Here is a 23,606-nt window from a genome sequence, read left to right as displayed (position 1 = left end):
AAAGTACTAAGCATATAATTGGTTCTCGTATTTTGAAATGAGATTCATGTCTTATACTGTATTTTTCATAATACAGAAAATTATTGCAAAGGAAAACTACACTGTATGTTCTCTGTGACCAGATTATGAAGTGGGGAAAAACAAAACAAAACAATTATGTCCCAAACATAAAAATCATACAATGGTGTGTTCAGTGCACTATTTAATAACGTGTAGGTCCTCCACGAACCATCACGCACTCTTGAATGCGATGGGGCATGCTCAGTATGATCTCATTGCAGGCCTCTTGGGACATACTGCCGCCGGCCGGTGTGGCCGTGCGGTTCTAGGCGCTTCAGCCTGGAGCCGCGTGACCGCTACGGTGGCAGGTTCGAATCCTGCCTCGGGCATGGATGTGTCCGATGTCCTTAGGTTAGTTAGGTTTAAGTAGTTCTAAGTTCTAGGGGACTGATGACCACAGATGTTAAGTCCCATAGTGCTCAGTCGGCCGGTGTGGCCGTGCGGTTAAAGGCGCTTCAGTCTGGAACCGCGTGACCGCTACGGTCGCAGGTTCGAATCCTGCCTCGGGCATGAATGTGTGTGATGTCCTTAGGTTAGTCAGGTTTAATAAGTTCTAAGTTCTAGGCGACTGATGACCTCAGAAGTTAAGTCGCATAGTGCTCAGAGCCATTTGAACCAACCCATAGTGCTCAGAGCCATTTGAACCATTTTTTGACTTACTGCTCCACTCCTCAATGGAAACATTCTTGAAAGCTTCAACGTTAATGGAGGCTGTTCACTAGAAATCGTTGTTATGAGCAACCTCAGCGCATGCTCTATGCAATTCATGTTCGGTGAGCATGCTGATCAACCCATTCTTCAGATCCCACGTGAGTCAGAGCACGATGACGTCGGGCGTTATCATCTGTAACGTGAACCCTTCCCCTGCAGTATCTGCAAAACCGCTGGCCATGGGTCGGAGAGTTTTGTTTCCACACAGCAGTAGTGTTGCCTTCAGTTGGAATGAGTGGTGTGCGGCGGCCATACGTGGTACCTGCCCAGAATATGACTGAGACACCAAATCGTAGGTGAAGTTCCACTGTCACTGAGGGATCATTGCGTATCTCTGTTCGCCTCAAAATGCGAACAGAGCTGTCGTCAGGCTGCAAGCTTGTTAGCACTTTCTCTGTAAACAGCGTTTCGGTCCTTTGATCTCATGTCCAATGTTCATGTGTTCTACCCCATCTTACACGAGCACCTGTGTGATGTGGACGGATTGGTGGAATCTTGAGAGGTCTTCGGCTGTACAACTCCCCATCACGAAGTCTGTTGCGCACAGTTTGGGTACTTACGGTAATCCCTGAGGCGCAGAGTAGCCGCAGTCTCAGTAGGGTATCTCCGTGCAGATGTACTGGTCCTGAACTGCTGTAATTTTGCGTGGAGGGCCTTCGCGATGTCGATCACTTACTGAATGCGTTTCCTGAATCTCTTTCCGCAGTCTGGAGATAACATTTTGATTAACATGAACAATATTCACAACGTCAACTTGTCTCATGTATTGTCCCGTTAATGTGAAGATTTTGATACGGTCTGCCATGGAGAAGAGGCTGTTCCGAGGCATTGTGCTGCACTACGAGCCTCACAGCTCTGGTGTATTGCATTTGTTAACACGGTTCGTGATGAGACCGAGTGGCAAAGACGAACAGGTTCGCATTATGTACACAGCCACCTTCCTACATGAACACAAAATGAACGTCCGTAGTGACTATTGATGGATAATTTGGAAATTTGTTTCAGTCTTTTTGATCATTGTATTAGTAACAACCATGGAATTTCTACCTTGTAATACCGTTCATTATGGAAAACCGAGCGAGGTGGCGCAGTGGTTAGAGCACTGGAATCGCATTTGGGAGGACGACGGTTGAAACCCGCGTCCGGTTATCCTGATTTAGGTTTCCCGTGATTTCCTTAAATCGCTTCCGGCAAATGCCGGGATGTTTCCTTTGAAAGTGCACGGCCGACTTCCTTCGCCTAATCCGATGGGACCAATGACCTCGCTGTTTGGTCCCCTTCCCCAAATCAACCAACCAACCATTATGGAAAACGTGGTGCACTATATGACCGTGTAGCAATACGTACCGTTGCAAATTGCAACAGCATTACACAAATGCATCCGGAAGTCCTTCACACTATCTCATTCAACCAATGAAGCCACAACGCAATGGTGACGAAATGGTGCAGAGGAGGAAGGACCATGGACTCAGCTTTGGAGCCAGCAGAACATGAACATTATTCCAACTGTAAAGGTGTTATAGTGGTGTGGGTGGCAAAGAAGGGGAGGGGGGAAACTGAGGCTGAATGGGTACTCCGAAGAAGTTGACCTCAAAGAGGAAGGGTTTAAACCAGAACTCATGAAATTATTGGACTCAAATCCATATTATCTGACAAATATAAATAAAACTTCTGAAGAGTCTATGTTATAAAAGTTATTGAAGTACTAATAAATGTGCACACCCCTGTCAGTAACATGCAACGTAAAAGGCTTGAGTGTGTGCTTCCTTAACATTTACACCACAATCTGCACGCTGGTTAAGAAAATGATAGAATTCCATAATAAAATGGTTCCGGCGAAACATCAAGCGCCGGCGCGGAGCGTAACCGCAGAGAAGGCTGTGAGACGACGTCAGCACGCTGATTAGGACCGCACCACGACAGGAGCGGCCGCTATCCAAAAAGAATATAAGCGCCACTCCAGCCCAACCTCGGCCATAATAGAAGAGCCGCAATAGAAGAAGAGCCGTCATCCTGTTTAGCTGAGATTTGTGCCTTATGTTAATGGCTTGCATGGAAATTGTATATAGCGAAGGGCATTGATTACTTGCTTGTCGCCAATTGCTTGCGACGCTTCAGTGTAGAAGGCAAAGTATTGTCAGTTCAGTTGCTGTAATAAACTCCATTAATTTGATTTGATTGTATGTTGTATAGGTATCCGAGAAAATTGCTTCCTATGAACCCTATATTACATAAGTGGGTAGGATTCCATGAAAATAAATGTACAATATAAACTATTTTCTCAAGTGAAAATCAATAGCTGTTAGTTTATTCCAAAAACTATACCTAAAAGTCCAGTAGTAAAATCAACAGGTTATTCTTAAAACTGGTACGTATGAGACAATTATTAGGTGGGAAGAGGGTAAACAGTCTGAGGAAGCAGATAATGATGCAGGGTGAACGGGTAATCGAGTATTTATAATATACAGGGTGATTCAAAAAGAATACCACAACTTTAAAAATGTGTATTTAATGAAAGAAACATAATATAACCTTCTGTTATACATCATTACAAAGAGTATTTAAAAAGGTTTTTTTTCACTCAAAAACAGGTTCTGAGATGTTCAATATGGCCCCCTCCAGACACACGAGCAATATCAACCCGATACTCCAACTCGTTCCACACTCTCTGTAGCATATCAGGCGTAACAGTTTGGATAGCTGCTGTTATTTCTCGTTTAAAATCATCAATGGTGGCTGGGAGAGGTGGCCGAAACACCATATCCTTAACATACCTCCATAAGAAAAAATCGCAGGGGGTAAGATCAGGGCTTCTTGGAGGCCAGTGATGAAGTGCTCTGTCACGGGCTGCCTGCCGGCCGATCCATCGCCTCGGGTAGTTGACGTTCAGGTAGTTACGGACAGATAAGTGCCAATGTGGTGGCGCTCCATCCTGCTGAAATATGAATTGTGCTTCTTGTTCCAGCTGAGCGAACAAATGCTTGCTGGATGCGAGCTACATTTTCATCACTCGTTCTCGGCCGTCCACAACTTTTCCCTTTGCACAAACACCTATTCTCTGTAAACTGTTTATACCAACGTTTAATACACCACCTATCAGGAGGTTTAACACCATACTTCGTTCGAAATGCACGCTGAACAACTGTCGTCGATTCACTTCTGCCGTACTCAATAACACAAAAAGCTTTCTGTTGAGCGGTCGCCATCTTAGCATCAACTGACGCTGACGCCTAGTCAACAGCGCCTCAAGCGAACAAATGTACAACTAAATGAAACTTTATAGCTCCCTTAATCCGCCGACAGATAGTGCTTAGCTCTGCCTTTTGTCGTTGCAGAGTTTTAAATTCCTAAAGTTGTGGTATTCTTTTTGAATCACCCTGTATTTGAAACGCTTTTACATGTTTAAAAAGAGAGAGAAAGAAACGCTATAAAAAGAGAACCATTGCTGATAGTGTCGTCAAATTGAAACAGCATGTTACTGACGCAGGAGTGGCCACACGGTTAGAGGCGTCACGTCACGAATCGAGCGGCCACTCCCGCCGGAGGTTCGAGTCCACCCTCGGGCATCGGTGCGTGTGTTGACCTTAGCATAAGTTAGTTTAAGTAGTGTGTAAGTCTAGGGACCGATGACTCTGCTGTTTGGTCCCATCGGAATTCACACACATTTGAACTTTTTTTGACGCAAGGGGAAACTTCATGGACCCATAGATGGTGCTGTAAGTGTCGGAATACGCATACCAACAACGGACGGCACACAGCTATTGTTCAGCTTGCGATCGATATCCTCAAAACTATCCATGAAGGATCGCGTGATGTTGGCAAAGCTCTTTTCTAAAAACTGTGACCGTCCGCCTGTAGCACTGAGGAAGTTTCGGACGCTCAAGGGTATGAAAAAAGGCATTGGTCCGTTGTCTGCTAAGGGTATGAAGAGAATTATTATAAAATACGAAAAAGACAGATTTCTTATAAGTGCAGTATGGCAGAGAGAGGAAAACAGTTGGTCCGACGTCTGTCGAAGGTGTGGCCACAGCAATGCGGGAGAGGTCGAGCAGCCGAGTGCTGTTATGCAGTGCATGGGGAATTGTCCGAACGTTGGATATGTATGCGAACGCGGTGCATAAAATCCTACGAAACAAAATTGACCCATGTTCAGGAGTTGCTGCCAGCTGACCTCCCAGCAAGACAATCACTCTAGAAGTTCTTGCTCGCGTGGAAGAGGACAATGAGTGGCCATGGAACAACCTTGGACAGACGAAGCCCATTTCCATCTCCAAGAACATGTCAATATGCAGGCTGCAGAATAGGGGCAACAGAAAATCAGCACACACGTCAACCGGCACCACTTCAGCCCGCAAAGGTGACTGTGGAGCGGGTTGACGTTTATCGTAGGATCGTATGGAGGAGACGAGTCCTTTTACCTGTACCCTCACTGGTAAACGCTGTGAGAGTCTTTTGCGCACCAATGTCATTCCGACTCTTCAACACCGTGGATATGAGAGTATGTACGTTTTGTGCAAGTTCACGCTTCATCCCACACCGCACAGGCAGTGAAGCGGCTGTTGCAGAGGTATTTCGGTAATGCTAGAACTATCGGCCGCCATTACCCCCTAGCCTGGCCGTTCAGGACACCTGATATTAGTCATTGTGACTTCTCGCTGCGAGGGCTCTGGCTCTGAGCACTATGGGACTTTAACTTCTAAGGTCATCAGTCCCCTAGAACTTAGAACTACTTAAACCTAACTAGCCTAAGGGCATCACACACATCCATGCCCGATGCAGGATTCGAACCTGCGACCGTAGCGGTCGCGCGGTTCTAGACTGTAGCGCCTAGAACCGCTCGGTCACCCCGGCCGGCAGCTGCGAGGGTATCTGAAAGGTGCTGTGTTCACTACTCCAATTACGAACGTACCTGAGTTGTAGGCACGCATTGTGCAACGCATTCTCAACGTCAACACCGAGACACTTTGATCTGTTGTGGAACATGCTGTTTCTTGAATTTGTGGCTGAAAATGGTGAACAAAATGTTAAACATGTCTTGCGGCAGTCTCAGGGCAATTAGGAGCCGATGGCATTTTGCCTTTGATGGTGTTTCTGGCCCACAGGACCATTAACAACGATGTCATTTTGCTTTTTATGCGGTTTTTGGACTTGGGACAGTTAATAACCTGTTTTTTCCATCCGATGTGGTAGACTCTGCCTTGGTGGATGGGCTGACACAACTAACAGTGCCACAACTGTTGACTGCCGAACTTGTACAGTCATGCTCACTAATCAGTACGAGTGGTATAACGTGCATCCCATACAATAGTCGTCGTATGGCGATTCATCTCTCACATGTTGCACACCCCATTAACATTAAGACGGTTACAACATCACTTATTGGTACAATTGTCATATTTCTTTTTGTTTTTTTTTCATGACGTTTCCCCCCTGTCACTTATTTGCTGTCCAAATTTGACGTCATTCTGAGCAATGGTTCTCTTTCTACAAAATTTTGAAACTGAAACTTTAATTGTGGACATCCTGTCTATGATCTTGACCACTAAGAAATTAGAAATCTAACAGGAACAAAATTGTCTCCAAATTATTTCCTGTTGCCATAATTACAATGAACTGACTCTTTTCGGATAAAGTCTGCTTCACAAGCCCGGTATGAGGTACCATGCCGCACTGAAATTTATTTTGCTACCCACATTTTAAATGGGAACACAAAATATTCTTCACCCTAAATTAGAAAACCTGGGAAAGAGACTCTGTTAAGCTGTCACCTTTCAAGCGGACCTTCATTGTCACCACTTCGAGTTACATACAAATTACATACAAGTCAACCTCAGCGGTGGACTGTGTGTGACGTGGCCCGCAATCTAGTCACTCCGAAATCAGAGACTTCATTTTTTTGGCTGCAGAGCGCGGCTGACACTATCAGCTGCCCTAAATAAATATTTACCGATATTACAAAAACAGAGTAAGATATTAATGACCCGTTATAGTTTTGTTCCAGCTGATCAGCAACTGATGTTGCATCACATATCCGACGCGTAGTATTTAGCACCTCATATCTGTCAGAAACAGATATCATTTCCAATAATCGGAAATGCGAACACAGAAATGTTGCTATTCTATGCAACGTAGGAATTTCGACTTTCTCATGTATGAGACGACAGCTGTACCGCACTGCCAAAATATCGGCCACACTTAAGCTGGCGTTTTGCAGTTAAGTGCAGTTTTCATTTGCTGGACACACAGCGCGTATTAAACAAGAAAACTAGGTAAACAGTAATTTAAAAGTACTTCTGTATTTTCGGGCTCTGTATTACAGTGACTTCTCAGATCGTGCACCCAGGGCTGAATGACAAGTACACCGTTGCTGTTCTACTGATTTTTGTTTATTTCACACTAGTTTTCGGCTTATTGCTACATCTTCAGGAAACAACTGACAAGCGTCTGAATATTACACGTACACGTCTTGTGCTTTATAAATTAAAGTAAAAAGCTATGAAAACATGTGGCTAAAGATCCTACGTAGACTCTGATGTAACACACAGAAAAATAATAATAGTATTGAAACAACTATGCTGTGGATGACAAAATCCTAGTGAGGTAGTCAGTCAAGTTCAGTGAATATGTTGTAGAAACGTGTGACAGGATTCTCTAATCTTGAAAGAGCAGCTGTTGAGTAGCCTATAGTTTTCAGAGGAATCAAAGAGCCGGCCGAAGTGGCCGTGCGGTTAAAGGCGCTACAGTCTGGAACCGCGAGACCGCTACGGTCGCAGGTTCGAATCCTGCCTCGGGCATGGATGTTTGTGATGTCCTTAGGTTAGTTAGGTTTAACTAGTTCTAAGTTCTAGGGGACTAATGACCTCAGCAGTTGAGTCCCATAGTGCTCAGAGCCATTTTTGAGGAATCAAAGACAATGATGAAAGTGGATCAAGAGAGAAATAGTCATGAAAGACAGCTGTAGGCAATTATTGCAGATTTTCGAAATGTTGTATGTCTAAGACGATACGAAGTTCTGAAGACAATTTCAGAGCAGAAGTAACAAGGCAAGGATAACAAAGACGAATCCTAACGAAAGCAGAGTATGCAAGAGTGTTGCACGTAGAGGATAGCGCACCTAGGAGCACATGACGCATTTAGGTCAGTACTTCGGTATAGTGACTGATTTTACAGACACCTGGAGGAATGCGGTGTAGAAACTGCCGTAACCAGTTGCCGCCATTTTCTGCAGTTTTCCTTGTTAGACTTCAGGTTATGTTTTCCATAGTATTTGCAAGTATCTCGCGTTCTACATATTTAAGCGCTGTATAATGTATTAAAGCTATTTGGAACATATTGTTAATTCTGCAGGAAAAGAATTTTGTGAGGAGTAAAATGATATATATATATTATTTCCAATTATTTATATATCATGTGGACTGTTAAGCCATACTTCGTCGATCGTGAACCATCTTGTACCATGAAATGGAAGGTCTTTAACCATGGAACATCTGCTACTTGGAAATGATATGAATACTTTAATACCTTAACAGTTTTACTTCTCCTGAAAATGGAAATTTGTCTTAGTTTCTAATAGTTTCTATTTCAAAATGCATGTAACTTCTAATTCGTTTGGCAATATTTCTGCATAATTTGATTTTACTTATTTATTATTGATGTACAGTAGGATAATAATGTAACAGATAAACCAACAAACACAGCAGTGAGAAGATTTTGTAGTTTGCAACAATTTTAAATTTCAATCAATTATCTGGTACTAGATACACGTCCATGTTTTACCTTAGAACATGCTTTCGAACCTGAAAAAAAGTTTCATTTTCCGAAGTAATTTTTTGCAATTTCAGAGAAAGACTGCAGCACGTAAAAAGTGAATGCCATCATTTAAAAATGGAATAAAATATAATGAATCTCCTATTACAGGACGAAACTGTGAAAAGTGCACCCAAATAACACGCTCTCACCTACAATTAACAAAAAAAATTTCAAAAGTCTGTAAACACTGAAAGTTAGCGCAAAAGTGCTCCACAAATGAGAAATGATATACTGCAAAACGCCGAAACTTACTTTTTAATATATAACATGTTTGTGCGGCCGAGCGGTTCTAGGTGCTACAGTATGGAACCGCGCGACCGCTACGGTCGCAGGTTCGAACCCTACCTCGGGCATGGATGTGTGTGGTGTCCTGAGGTTAGTTAGGTTTAAGTAGTTCTAAGTTCTAGGGGGCTGATGAACTCAGAAGTGAAGCCCCATAGTGCTCAGAGCCATTTGAACCATTTTTATAACATATTTCGATCGGCGATCATCCTGTAGCACATATTATATCCCACAGGACAGGTTTATACGGATAGTCAAAAAATGGTTCATATGGCTCTGAGCACTATGGGACTTAACAGCTGTGGTCATCAGTCCCCTAGAACTTAGAACTACTTAAACATAACTAACCTAAGGACATCACACACATCCGTGCCCGAGGCAGGATTCGAACCTGCGACCGTAGCAGTCGCGCGGTTCCGGACTGCGCGCCTAGAACTGCGAGACCACCGCGGCCGGCTATATACTGATAGTCATACCCTCATTCGTGACCGTACAATGTCGTTGCCTCAAATTGACCTGGTGGTGGTGGTGGTTAGTGTTTAACGTCCCGTCGACAACGAGATCATTAGAGACGGAGCGCAAGCTCGGGTTAGGGAAGGATTGGGAAGGAAATCGGCCGTGCCCTTTCAAAGGAACCGTCCCGGAATTTGCCTGAAACGATTTAGGGAAATCACGGAAAACCTAAATCAGCATGGCCGGAGACGGGATTGAACCGTCGTCCTCCCGAATGCGAGTCCAGTGTGCTAACCACTGCACCACCTCGCTCGGTCAAATGGACCTCTCTCATCCTGAAGTGCTTAGGTGGCTTGTATCCGCCATTTAATTAGTGACTGGAAATCATGAGTGTTTACGTAATGACATGCGATCAGTGCCTATTAGTGGTTCTGTTTCTCCCCGCGCAGTGAGTTAAACTACTATTCTTCACTCTACAAGCGCACTGCATTACGCTTTCCATTGCAGTCATTGTAATTTATTAAGATTCGATAAATGAAGCCACACACAACGCAAAATTGAGTAGGCACTTATGGTTTATATTTATTGGTGGGCGGAAGCTCATCAAGCACCTTAGAATACTCTGCAGTTAGATCTCCATGGGATGTATTGAGCTTGCCCTAATATGAATGTAATTGTCATATGAATGGTAAGATACGATGTCGGACACAAAGTGTTTCAAATAAAGGTCTCTCATTGAAGCTGGTTGCAACACATAAAATGCTCAAAAAATGTTTTGTACCACTTTCCTATCCGTGTACATGCATGAGCTTAGATTTAAGCGGAGCTAAGAGTGAAAGAAGTGTATGACTCTAAAAAGATAACTGTGAAATATAACAAAATAGTAACGAATATAAAGACTTATGTTCAAAACTGCAGGTCTTTGCAGATACGTAAAATCGAAACGAACTGCCCTGTTTCTCCAGCCAGTGCACTGTAGCATGCTTAAATCGTCCTTGCCTTGCTGTCCACAAGGTAGTCGACACATCGCTACTCAAGCCTAGCACGCCCTTCAACAGCGGCTCTATTGAGATAACTCAGTATTTAAGCAGAGTTCCTGCGACGATGCGCTGCAGGTCTCAGTTCGTCCGAAGCACCCTAGTGTTCGTGTCATCGAGTACCCTAGACCATCTTATTTACATTGATTCCTGCCGCCCCCCTACCCCTCCTGCCCAACAACTTGAGAGCAGTCTGCTCGCACATTATCGTCACTGACGTTGTTGAACACGACGCAACCACTAAGAACAAGAACTTCAATATTTCTGTCCGGTCCGAATTCGACTTCTGCTTATCCATGTTATAAGCCAGTGCAGCACTTCCAAACATATCGGAGTAATCTGTAGAAACCGGTTAAGTGCAATAAAGTATTTCAATAGCGCAGCTGAGGGTTGGTTCCTTTTCAGAAATTTTTTGACGCGATGGAAGCTGAATGTTCAAATAACTACGCTATTGTTTACACCAATTAATCGGGCAGTTTCTCATGCTGATTACACTTCTAGCCATAAAGTCACAATGCACAGACTGGCTTAGATCGACATTCAGACGCGTATACATGCAGGGCCACCGTCTCGCTCACAACCGGGCACAAAATGCGTTGTACTGAAATGTAATGGGGATGCTGCTTTACCTTTACCTTTACCTCCATTACACGTCCGCAGTACGAATTTTTTCCTATGGCCAAAAGAGCATTGAGGAAGAAACCTCACAACCCCCCCCCCCCCCCACACACACACACACACATACCAACTATGCAATTCGTGGGGTGTTGTAAAGCGTGTTTTGAGAAGTTTATGTGATAGCAGCAGCTTATGGTATACTACAGGTGATATTTATGACTTACTGAAAAACTACTGAATACATACGATTAAGAAATACAGTGGTGTGCTATGATTGAGGACGAAAGTAACTTTCGCGTGTCGTGTCACTGCTAAAAAAAGAAAGCTCGATGAAACTTCGGCTATGCATAGATAGAACTTTTACAGCATGGGACAGAAGGCAACTGGAAAAAATGCGCAAAGAGACGAATAGAAATGACATTTTTATTGAATGACTATAATTACTCTATAGCCAACGTGGTTTATGACCGTCCCACGAACATTCAAAACGCTGGACATTGTTCTTAATAGAGTATGTGATTACCGCAGACCGCAATCCACCCACCGCCATGTGCTACCACACGGCCGCAAAGTTGGTAAGGATTTCTTGTGGACCGAGCGATGTGGCACAGTGGTTAGCACACTGGACTCACATTCGGGAGAACGACGGTTCAATCCCGCGTCTGGCCATCCTGATGTAGGTTTTCCGTGATTTCCCTAAATCGCTCCAGGCAAATGCTGGGATGGTTCCTTTGAAAGGGCACGGCCGACTTCCTTCCCCGTCCTTCCCTAATCCGATGAGACCGATCACCTCGCTGTCTGGTCTCCTCCCCCAAACAACCCAACCCCAATTTCTTCTGATAGAGCTTGGACAACTGATGGAGGATCGATGCTGCAAGCGGACGTTCTACAATACGCCACTTCAACGCATCCCAAGCGAGCTTGATTGGATTCTCCGAAATTCATCTCGTTCGAAGAGCTCCTTCAACTGTGACATTCGATGAGGTCATACACTGTCATCCATAAAAATGAAGTCATGGCCAAGTTCATTCCTGAAAAGACGTACATGGGAAAGGAGTACAGAGTCACGATAACTGTGATCAGTGAGTGTCCATGTTCATAGTTTTGGAGGTAAATACGCCCAGGCAACATTATACCTCCCAACGCCGTAAGACCTCGCCTTAGAAAATTGTCGTAATTGGCCTGTGTGTTAATGGAAACTATTAATATCACCATTGTTCGCCTTGATGTGGTAATCTGTATGTGTCCTAAGGTATGTAACTAATTTTGTATGTATACATGTTATATATGTGGAAACCAGGCCCACTTATATAGTGTTTGCTTTCCCCCCTGGATCCGATGATGGCGACTTTAGTTTCCCCGAAACCGGTAACCATGGAATAAAAAGAATTCCTGCTGTTTTGGCTAGCAGTTTATTGTTATACAAGCATCTGGATCGCTCCCACATGAGCACAATGTGCTCCCTACAGAATTTGCAATTCTGAAATCCGTTGTGTGGCAGAAGGAGAGGGCTTCCTCCGCCTTTTGCCTTGTTCTAGATTATCTCAACCGCATGTTCCCTAGATGGTGGATAGGTAGAGATTCAGCCCCGAGGTCACCTGACGCTACACACTTAAAATTGTTCGCGTAGCGTTACATAAAGTCCCCAGTACACAGAGTGAAAATTGATACCCTGAAACAGCTATGTAATCAGATTTTGGAGGTGGTTAACAGCATCGCACCTGATCAGTTACGGAACATGTTACATACAACGGCGGAAATATAATATTTACATGTTGACGTGCAGGGTGGCCACGTTGAATTTTAATGATTTCTAATGCCTCAAATGAACCCTGATATAGACCCATGTGGTAGACAAAATATGGAAACACCAAAAGCACAATACATTACCATACCTTACACGGTATAGGAGAGCCGTTCCATCAAAACAGCTTTAAGTCGTCTCACAACGGATAAATACTTCCTGCAAAATAGTGGCAATATCAGTTAACGATAATGGAGATGTATAGAAATCACGCCCCCATCTCTCCAAAGTAGACCACAAAGCCTCAATAATATTGAGATCTGGTGACAGTGTTGGCCAGAGCAAATGCAACATTTCATCCTCGTGCTCGCATACCAGCCCTGGACGATGCGAGCTGTGTGAACACAGGACTTTCGTCTTGGAACACAAGATCACCACTGGGGAACAAAAATTGCAAACATTGTACCATAGGACGGACACGGCAAGCCAAAACAGTCACATACTACTTGGCAGTGATGGGATCTTGCAGCGTGACCATATGGGACATGGAATACCAAGGTATGGTTGTCCAAATAATCACCAAGCCCCTGCAATGTTTCACTCTTTGGACGTAAATTTGGCCAGAAGTTGGAAACACTATACAAGACTCAACCCACCAAATGCTTTTCATTCATTGCTCCACAGCCCCGGTTATATGGCGTTGACACCATGTTTTCTTTTTGCGGGCATTTGATTCATTGATAATGATTTTGGAACTTCAGTTCGCCCTCAATTCCATCCTTATGGGGCTTCTTTCATGTTGCTTCGATGCTGACATGGATCTCGAGTGCGACAGTCAGTTCTGCAGTGATTTTGTAGCTGTGGTCCTCTTATTTTTCGTCAAACTCTTGTTGAGTGACCGTTCGCCACGATCAATCAACTCACACTATTGTCCGCGTTGGCCCGGTATGTGGTATAAATCTTCATTATGGTGCCCCTTAACTTCGGCTACTATGGTTACGGAGGCACCCACCATAAGAGCACCAAAAATTTTCCCATGTTGGAATCCACTTAGCTCTAAGATAATGCAATCACAATCAACATGGAACACAGTTCTGACCCCAACTGACAGTATCAACATATTGAGGGCACTGCGCGGGTGCTGTTCTTGGTCAGATACAAAGCGCAACCTACAGCCTTGACTAGCATCTCCATTTAGAGGGCAACAGTTATTTAGCTATGTGAAAAAAATGTAAATTAGTTACTAACTACGGCGTGCACACACTTTTTTTAACATGCAACTACAGGTATTCGTATTTAGGTTATGACATGTTCAATATGCCTGCCATCCTTGGCGATGAGACGGCGAAGGCGAATAACGAAATTCTGAATGAGAAGCTGAAGTGTCGGAACACGATACAAATAAGGTCTTTGGAAAAGTCATTAATTGGTTTTCTGCAAATGGGCTTGCTCTAAACTTTGAAAAAAGCCACAGTACATCCAATTTTCTGCTGCAAAAAGTACAGTTCCTTCAATAAATATAACACATAAACAGTAGTCAGTAGACAGGGTAGAGCATACTAAGTTTTCGGGAGTACACATAGATGAGAATCTTAAATGGAAAATTCATATTTTGGATCTTCTAAAGTGACTAGGTTCAGCAACTTTTGCAATCAGAATAATTGTCAACTTTGAAGATATAGAAGTTAGTAAGCTAACATACTTTGCATACTTTCACTCTCTGATGTAATACGGAATAATATTTTGGGGTAACTCAACACTTACACAAAAAGTATTCACTGCTCAAAAGAAAGTGGTTAGAATTATGTGTGTGGTTCATAGTCGCACGTTTTGTAGGCATCTTTTTAAAAGATTGGGAATTCTTACAACAGTCTCACAGTGCATTTACTCACTAAAGAAATTTTTTCTCAACAACATGGACCAGTTTAAAAACAACAGTGACATTCATGATTATAGTGCCAGAAAATATAAATACTTACACTATCCTTTACCCAACCTATCTTTGGCACGGAAAGGAGTAAAATATGCTGCTATATTTTTTTTTTTACAAATTACCAGATGAAATAAAATGTCTGACAAACAGCAGTAATAGCTTCAAAAATAAATTGAAATCATACCTCCTTGACAATTCCTTCTACACCATAGATGAATTCTTGAATAGGAATAAATAAAACTATTAATATAGTGTATGTATGTAGTGCCATTTAAGGGAATTGGATAAATAATAGAAATATTAATCTTTAACACTTTACTAATCTTGTATCATATGTGCATTTTTTGTGCACTTGACACGTTCCACATCATAACGGCTTCAGTGCCGTGCGATTGATCAATGGAACACGCAACCAACTAACTAACAAGCATCATATCATTATCACCCTGGCTATTATGACGAGAATAAATTTATTTGCTTTAGTCAGTAGTTTCACTACAGGTTTCGGTACCAAGTATCATCATTAGATAGAAATATTACTGTCTATGGTCAAAAATTCTTCAGGAAACATTTTGAAAATATTTTTCCCTACGATACATAACATACGATGCAAACCAAAACCTTAAAATTCAAGCAGCCCCTTGCTGCTGGTATGCAGAATGACCTGTTGATTGTACGTCGTACAGAAACTAGTTGTCATTAGGTAAGTGCGACTATAGACTAAAGCAATAATCTTTTTTTTATCGGACTATACTGGCCGCTGTTTCATCCGACAGTACATTAGGCATATGTAAAGTACGGCTCAACGATTATTTGAATCTCACTTCACGAATGCGCATGTACTGCAGTAACAACTGCAACACCTCCCTGATGGTAGTAAGGAAATCCGCCTGTGTTTGCATGCATTCAGTCGTTTACTATCTCTCTCTCTCTTTCTCTCTTTCTCTCTATCTCTCTCCCTCTCTTACCTCTTTCCACATCCGATGACATCTGCGCTTGTTTATAAAATGTGTTGTCCGGTCTGCGTTTGCCACGGGCCTCTTTCGATGTGAACTTGGCAATCTATACAACAGTACGCTCCTGACACGTAGAGGAAGAAATCCAAATTTCAAACAGCGTCTAAATTTGGGCTAGCTATATGTTTGCTACTGTGAGGTGCTGCAGCCTGACGTAAATACTATCAAACAGTGCTTCAGGCTACGTTACTTATTCTGTAAAACAACCACGTCATCCCACTGTCGAATGCGAATAGTAGTCAGCATAAACTTAATTTCGACTGTTTTGCAACTTTTGGAAGTATGCGTCAATAATTTTTATATAGATTCTGTGTTTATGAATAATTTTCTTTCTAGTTTGTCGCTGGTGGTAGTCATAGATTTTAGAATACCTTTAGTTCTAATAGCAGCTAGTTTTCGTTATTCAGTAATTAAACAAAAATTTCATGCTAGTAATGGTCTAAATTCGGGCTATTACGTATGGTAAAAATTTGAGCTATAGCCAGATTTTGGACCATTTTGTCAATGTCACTAACATACTCTGGTAATCCCTACAAAACAGCGTTACAAGAAGGTGCTACTGACGAAAGAACTTCTACTAATCGTTCCGAAATAAACACTGCAAAGAAGAAGACGAAGTTTGAAAAAGGGCGTGAAATTCCATCAGACAACGTGAAGGTTGTAAAAAAAAATAAAAGAAAAATTAAAAAATTCTAACGAAAATGAGCGGAAAAGGCGAGAAGATAATTCATATAAGTCAGCGATAAATGTACCGGGCAAGCCACTCTTTGATGGCGACTTGTCTGATTTAGACTCCATTGCTGAAAGTAAACAATGCAGACACTTATCATGCAGAATACACTTTTTGTGAAGGAAACTTTTCTGATGACGTGCAACGAGACCCGTGGGTTATGTGCACCATGTGTAATTCGAGGTGATACAACGAATATGCCGTTACTGATAAAATTTTAATATTTGTGACTTTCGTGAAGAAAGTAGAATGTTTTACATTATGTGGCCACATTTTTTGAATAACTACTGTGGTTGACAAATAAAAATATGGCATATTATTTTTGAACTACTTTATGAAATGTTTCTAATCTCGTATTCTTTAAATCCATTGTTTTCCATCACCTTACCCAGATTTTTTTGGATGGTAGCTCAATATTTTAGGACTAGTCTATTTTAGACCATACCTTGCAAATTTTTTTGAAATCCGAAATAAGAAAAAATACTCAGTGTGTGTTACATTTCACCACAGTGGATTAAAGCAGAACCCTTCAAATTATGGTATTGCAGTGTCTGTGTTGTTAAGAAGAACGACGCATTGTAGTGTCGTATTTATCCTCCGATCCAGGCAGCGACTTTCAATTAATATGTCCTCCTCTGTACGGTAATGACGTAATGTATGTACGAGTACAGGTTGTGACGCAGGAACGACGCCTGGCCGTGAGTCGTGCACGGATAGCCGAAGCGATTATGGCGAGCGCTCGCGTGAAGTGGGATATCCGGATTCTAATCCCAGCCCAGAAAAAATTTTCATTGGTGCTTTTCCCTTACACAGCTGATGTTTATTGGCATACGCAACTGCCAATACATTTCATGTACTTCGAAGAATTGTTTACTGCAACGTTCTTAACTTTATTTCAACTGAATTCGATTCCCGCCAGTTTCCAGGTTTGTCTCCGCACGGGACTGGGTGTGCGTGTTGTCCTCATCGTCATTTCATTTCATCGACGCGCAGGTGGCCGGAGTGGCGTCGTATAAAAAGAGTTGCACCAGGTAGCCGAATTCTTCAGAAAAATTCAAATGGCTTTGAGCACTATGGGACTTAACTTCTGAGGTCGTCAGTCCCCTAGAACTTAGAACTACTTAAACCTAACTAACCTAAGGACATGACACACATCCATGCCTGAGGCAGGATTCGAACCTGCGACCATAGCGGTCGCGAGGTTCCAGACTGTAGCGCCTAGAACCGCTCGGCCACAACGTGAATTCCTCAGAAGGCTAATGCCGGACATAATTGCCATACCTATTTTTTTTCAACAAAACGTGAGTCATGACTTAAAAAGTAAACGGTAAACCAAATTTAGACTACATTTGGAAATATCCCGATTACGAAGTTTCCAACGAAACTGCACTACGGTCATCGTAGTGAAGATGTACTGGATTCTTTACTGATGCTCGTCCTCTAAAACGAAGTTCCCTTTTGTCTCCCTGTGCATGAATCTCCATAAGTCTGTATTAGTCGGCAGCAGTTGGGGGTCCGCCTGGACAAAGTCAGCAGGCAAAGAGCGGACAACAGATGAGTGCGGTGGCTGTTCGTGTGCCTCTGACTACACACGTTGGAGTGTGGTCAGCACTTGTCTGCCGCTTACGTCGCTCTGTGGCCTTCTCCAGGTACGCTCAGAGGATACTACGACTGGCCGAGGAAACAAACTAGTGGAAATAATACCACTCTGAGTGACGAAAAACACACCTCCTGTTCCTTCAACCAAACATCGAGAAAAATAAGCTAACGAGTGTAGCCTCAAATCGGATGGAATGGTTTCTAGCGGCATTAAAACTCACGTGTCTGCTGAAACTCACAGAAAGTACTGACTGCGTTGTCGGTTTATAGTCGGTGACTTTTCGATGTGTAAAGCCATCTCGTCTACAGAAAGTATGCCATAATTTGTCAACGAGATCGGCCTATTTACGATCTAATCAAGGGGACGATCCCGTTTCACTTTGTTCACTGTCAAAAGTATTCGTACATTTTGCAGCCAACCTCCTTGGTTTAGTTGAAGTATCTCCACGAAATCATTTTGTGAGTCAGTTTGTTACTTTGATGCTCTTTCAACTTACCGTTTACGAGCTGCAGAAAAGAAATTAAAGCTCTGTAAATATGAGTCGTTTTTAACTTTTCGATCCCTTTAGAATTATTTGCGCTGTACGATATTTGATTTTTCGAATACATCTAGAAGTCACCACGTTACCTACCAAGTTCTAAATCAGATGTGATTGACGAAAGCAAAGAAAACCTAAGTGATGATGGCCAGATAGAAATCCGAACCCAGCTCCTCCCCAGTACGAATCCAGTGACTAACCACTATGCCTACCCGCCAGAAAATTAAGTTTGCAGTGACGATAAAACTGATACATTGATACAGACATACATAATTTGTACAAAGAGCTCGAAATTGAAGTTTGTAGAAGCTTGTCTTTCTGTAGAGTGTCAAAGCATAAAGGGTGAAAGATTTTTTTTTTTAACAATAACCTAAGTTGTGGCTTGTCTTTTCTCTGTTATACCCTTTCTTCATTGAGTGGTATGATAACAACATATGCAGAAGAGTTTCTGTGAAGTTTTAAAACTAGGAGAGAGGAATTGGCAGAGTTAAAAGCTATGATAGCAATCCTGACTCGTTGCTGGATAACTCAGTCGGTAAGACTACTAACCGCGAAAGGAAAGTGTTAAGGTTCGAGTCACGGTTCGGTATACAGTTTTGAAGCGACACGAAGTCTCTGATAATATTACTTTCAGGTCTCAGACTCTCATGGATGCGGGATCACATTTTTCTCCAAAACGTAGTGATTTGATAAGAATGGGTGTTGTGTAATTCAACTCCGATACTCTCCGAACAATTTCCGCACTACTTGATATGTAGGTGAGTTACCAATTTCTTTCCACCCCAAACCCCCCCCCCCTGGGGCATAAGTAGTGTACCCCAGCTGTCTGCGTCTTGTGTAAGCTATGAAAAAGTGCGAACGTGTTCAAATGTCTGTAAGTCGAGTAACCGACGCGAAACGTGGGGACCAGCCCGGTATTCACCTAGTGGGATGTGGAAAACCCCCTAAAAACCACATCCAGGCCCTCGTCGTTAATCCACCAGGCTGATTGGATCCGGGGCTGGCGCGCATACCCGAGTCCAGGAAGCAGAGCATTAGTGCTCTCGGCTACCCTGGCGGGTACGTGAGTTACACACTTTCCATTTTTTTAACTATAGTACGAGGACACGTCTGGCACACCCAGGTATGAGTACAATAGTAGGGAAGGCAAGGGAAAGGTATAACATGGAAGCCTAGGTGTGGGTGTGTGGAAAAGTTTCAACCCAACTTATACTGTTAACTACCAAGCGAAAAGTATTGTCCTGGCAGCCTTACTTTAATATCTTTTTACAATCAATTTTCTTGCAACCTGTACATGGCAGAGGGTTTGCCAGGTTTCTGGCTTATTTTTAGTATTTAGTGAAGGTGATATAAACTCTATTCTTGTTCGGTGTATTATACTCCATATATATATTTCCGAACGGAAGTGTTTAGCAGCCGATATGTTACGTCACGGAAGTTCTGAGTACAAGGAATGTAGTGTTTGTTGGTCAGTAGCGTTGTCGCTGGCAGTGAACATTTAAAAGTGTGGTGTCACCGCCAGACACCACACTTGCTAGGTGGTAGCTTAAATCGGCCGCGGTCCATTAGTACATGTCGGACCCGCGTGTCGCCACTGTGTGATCGCAGACCGAGCGCCACCACAAGGCAGGTATCGAGATACGGACTAGCACTCGCCCCAGTTGTACGACGACTGCTAGCGACTACACTGACGAAGCCTTTCTCTTATTTGCCGAGAGACAGTTAGAATAGCCTTCAGCTAAGTCCATGGCTACGACCTAGCAAGGCGCCATTAGCCTTACATAGTTTGATAGTTATCGTCTAAAGCATGTCTCAACAAAAAGAACGATGTATACAACAAGGATAGATTAAAAGTTAAGTATAATAGCAGCTACGTACTTTTCTTGCTACCATTCATTACGTATCCTGTTTCAGACCTCTATCTAGCCTACGTGAGATTACGCGTGCCTTTCGGCTACTTCAGTGTGGCGTAGCTGTCTTGTTACGCCACAATAAAAAGTATAAGGGGAGTTGGGTTTTTCTCGCGCTACTGAGCAGTGTGGAAATACAGTAGCCAGCGCGGCACAGAGACACAAATGCAGAGGATGTTGAATTTTTGAAATATTATTTGATAGGGATTGCTTTGGGCAGTATGAAGATTTTCAAGTAATGTTGTCGTTGCACTGTTCGTTTGAGCATCAATTTATGGTGCGTTTGAAAAATGTGAAGTTTTATGTTTTTTCTTTGTTGTTTCGGGCTAATTAGTTCGATTGTCGAAACATGATTACGCAAAATTATATGTTCACATGGTTTCCAGTCAGAATTATAAATTTACCACTCCTTTACCATTTCAGTAACTAATTACATGGAAGAATGACATTTATGCTGATAAGAAACGATTTTTGTAAAAATGATTCGAATTGTTAAGTGTTACAGTATAGTTTTTTTTTATGAAGGTCCTTCTACATCATTGAGTAAATGTAATATCTTCCACTGTATCCTCATGAAAGTTTCATTTTGCAGTTGGTGTCTCCACTTTGCTTTGAGAGTAACACAGTCATTCAGGAAAATATACCGTGCTTAGTGTAGTTGCACGTCCTTGCATTGCACTGTGCAAGGTTTTTCCTTCTTTAGTTGGTTTGCTGCTACGCGGTATTTTAATGCTCACCATTTTAGAGCAGTAGCGAGTTTACTTTGGCACAGGTAAGCCATAAAAATTTGTTAGAGGACCACTTGAACGTTACAGTCAGGACACAGTTAACTGATTTAGAGTTAATTTTGTATTTCAAAAAATCATTATCGCGTTCAGTTTAGGTAAAGTACATTGCAGATCTCATTTTCTTTTTGCAGACACTTTTGATCTTACAGTGCAGTGTCACATTCGCGTGTTTGTCGTTTGATGCTTGCAATTTTATTTAGTCAGATTGCGTACGTTACGTTACAGGGGATATTTAAGAAGCATTTGGACAGCTATGTTTTAAAAATTCGATTTGTAATTTTTATTCTGTTAATATTGTTTTGGAACTGCAAGTCACGTACTATGACGCCACACAGTCTGGCACTGTTCACTGCACTGGGAAATTCAGAATTTCACAGGACGGTTTCTTTAGCTATCAAAAACCATTCAAAAGGCAAGATCGCACAAAATATTGTTTTATTCAAGAAAACCGGTTTCAAAAGTCTTAGCGGCCATCTTCACGTTAAACACTTTTTTGTAGTAAATCATGATCATTTTACACTGAACCACATCCCCAAGATGTCAAGATTGTAGGAACCGGTCGTATTGAATAAAAATATGTTGTGCGATCTTGCCTTTTGAAGGGTTTTTAACAAACAAAAAATATCACCCTTCAGTACTCTCATAACAAGAAAATTCAATCAAGTTTCTTTAGCATACAGTTTTAGGTTTTCTGATTATTTCGGTAAAAATTAATTTAAATGTAGTTACACAATATTAGGTAAATTTTGGTGCCTCATTGTATCAGATAGTGTTTACGTAAGTATGCCACCTGCATTGTTCAGGTTTATAATACAGACACACACGAAGGTAAAGAACAGGAAACCAGTTCAGTCCTATTCAGTTTACGATACACAACACAAAAATGAACAAGTCACAAGATGTTCTCTTAGATACCTTGGACAGACCACGTTGATACACCAAGACCAATCACGGTGTGATAATGGTAGACAGATCCTTCCTGCCATTCTGTCACGTCCCCACTACGACCCACATTACTGCGTCGATTCGATATCACAACTGGCACACCAACCTTTTGACTGGTTTTGATGTTGCCCGACCCGAATTCTTCTCCGAGTGGCACTTGAACGCAATGTTCTTAATTCTTTGTTGAATATATTCCAATTCCTGTCTTCCCCTACAGTTTTTACCATCTGTACCTCCCTCTACTAAAATGCAAGTTATTCCCTGATGACTTATCACACGTCCTATCATCCTGTCCCTTCGTCTTGTCAGCGTTTTACAGAAGTTCTTTTCCTTCTATTTTGTCTTAATTTCCTATCAGTCCTCTTAATTTCAAACAGTCGTCAATAGCACAAACTAAACTCTTCGATTCTCTTCCTCCATGCAATGGAACGTTTTCCGATTTTTGTTCTTCAAATTAAGGCCCACGTTTGACACTAGTAAAGGTTTTTATGCTATGAATGCCCTTTTTACCTGTGCCAGTCTGCTCGTTATGTCCCCCTTGCCTCGTACGTCACATGTTATTTTGTCTCCAATTGATCTCGAGTCCCCAAAAATTGATATTGAGCTTGCCGCTAATCTTATTTCTTCAATTCGTCATTATTTTCTTTTTCTTTCAGTTTGCTCTCAGCCACACTGTGTGCTCATTAGACCGTTCATTTCATTTGATAGGTCCTGTAATTTACTTTTTTTGGGCAGTGCAATGTCATTAGCGAATCTTATCATTGTTATTCTCTCACCCCGACCAGTAGGGGCTAAAGCCTGCGTCGTTGTCTTACACCGTTTTTAGTCGGAGCACTTTGTCCTTGGTCTTCCATCCGTAGTTCTCCCACTTGCATATTGTAAACGTTGAGTATTACATGTCTTTCCCAACAGCTTGTTTTTAGTTTTTGTTTTCCTCAGAGTTTCGAATATCTTGCACAGTTTTAGACTCTCGACCGCTCTTTCTAGGTCGACAAATCCTGTTTCTTAAGTCTTGTTTACATTGTCAAGCGCAACGCCGGAATTGATTCTCTCGTCCCTCTATCTTTTTGGAAACCAAAATGCTCGTCATCGGCTCCTCAGTTTTGTTTTCCATTCTCCTATACATTATTCTCGTCAGCAGCTTGGATGGTGAGTTTATGAAAGACCTTAGAAACATTTCATTCCTGGCTTGTCGAATACAAGATTGCGATTAATGAGTAACAGGGAAGTGGTGGGTAATCAGACGACGTACTGCAACTGTCTGCTTCCCTGGGACTCATACTAGCGTGAGTCCCTGAACTCCAAAATAGATGTCACTTTTCTTCTCTATCTCCATTCACCGAGGAAGGGTGGATGTTTCGAGTAAACATGTATGGCTCTGCAAGTGGAGGGTTGGTGTCTACATAGTGTAGCGAGTTCAGTCTCAGAAATC

General features: G+C 42.3%; 1 protein-coding gene and 1 non-coding gene across 2 annotated transcripts in view; both read right to left on the bottom strand.

The window, feature by feature from the left end:
- LOC124616551 (lachesin-like) overlaps nucleotides 1-23,606 on the bottom strand; it is a 354,912-nt gene that overhangs the window by 306,252 nt on the left and 25,054 nt on the right. The gene's annotated exons all lie outside the window — the stretch shown is intronic.
- On the bottom strand, nucleotides 9,555-9,627 carry Trnaa-cgc. Its single transcript has one exon. It is a non-coding gene; the product is annotated as a tRNA-Ala (tRNA).

Source organism: Schistocerca americana, chromosome 5 (assembly GCF_021461395.2).
Source record: "Schistocerca americana isolate TAMUIC-IGC-003095 chromosome 5, iqSchAmer2.1, whole genome shotgun sequence".
Classification (NCBI taxonomy): Eukaryota; Metazoa; Arthropoda; class Insecta; order Orthoptera; family Acrididae; genus Schistocerca; species Schistocerca americana.
This window is presented reverse-complemented; position numbering and strand designations above follow the sequence as displayed.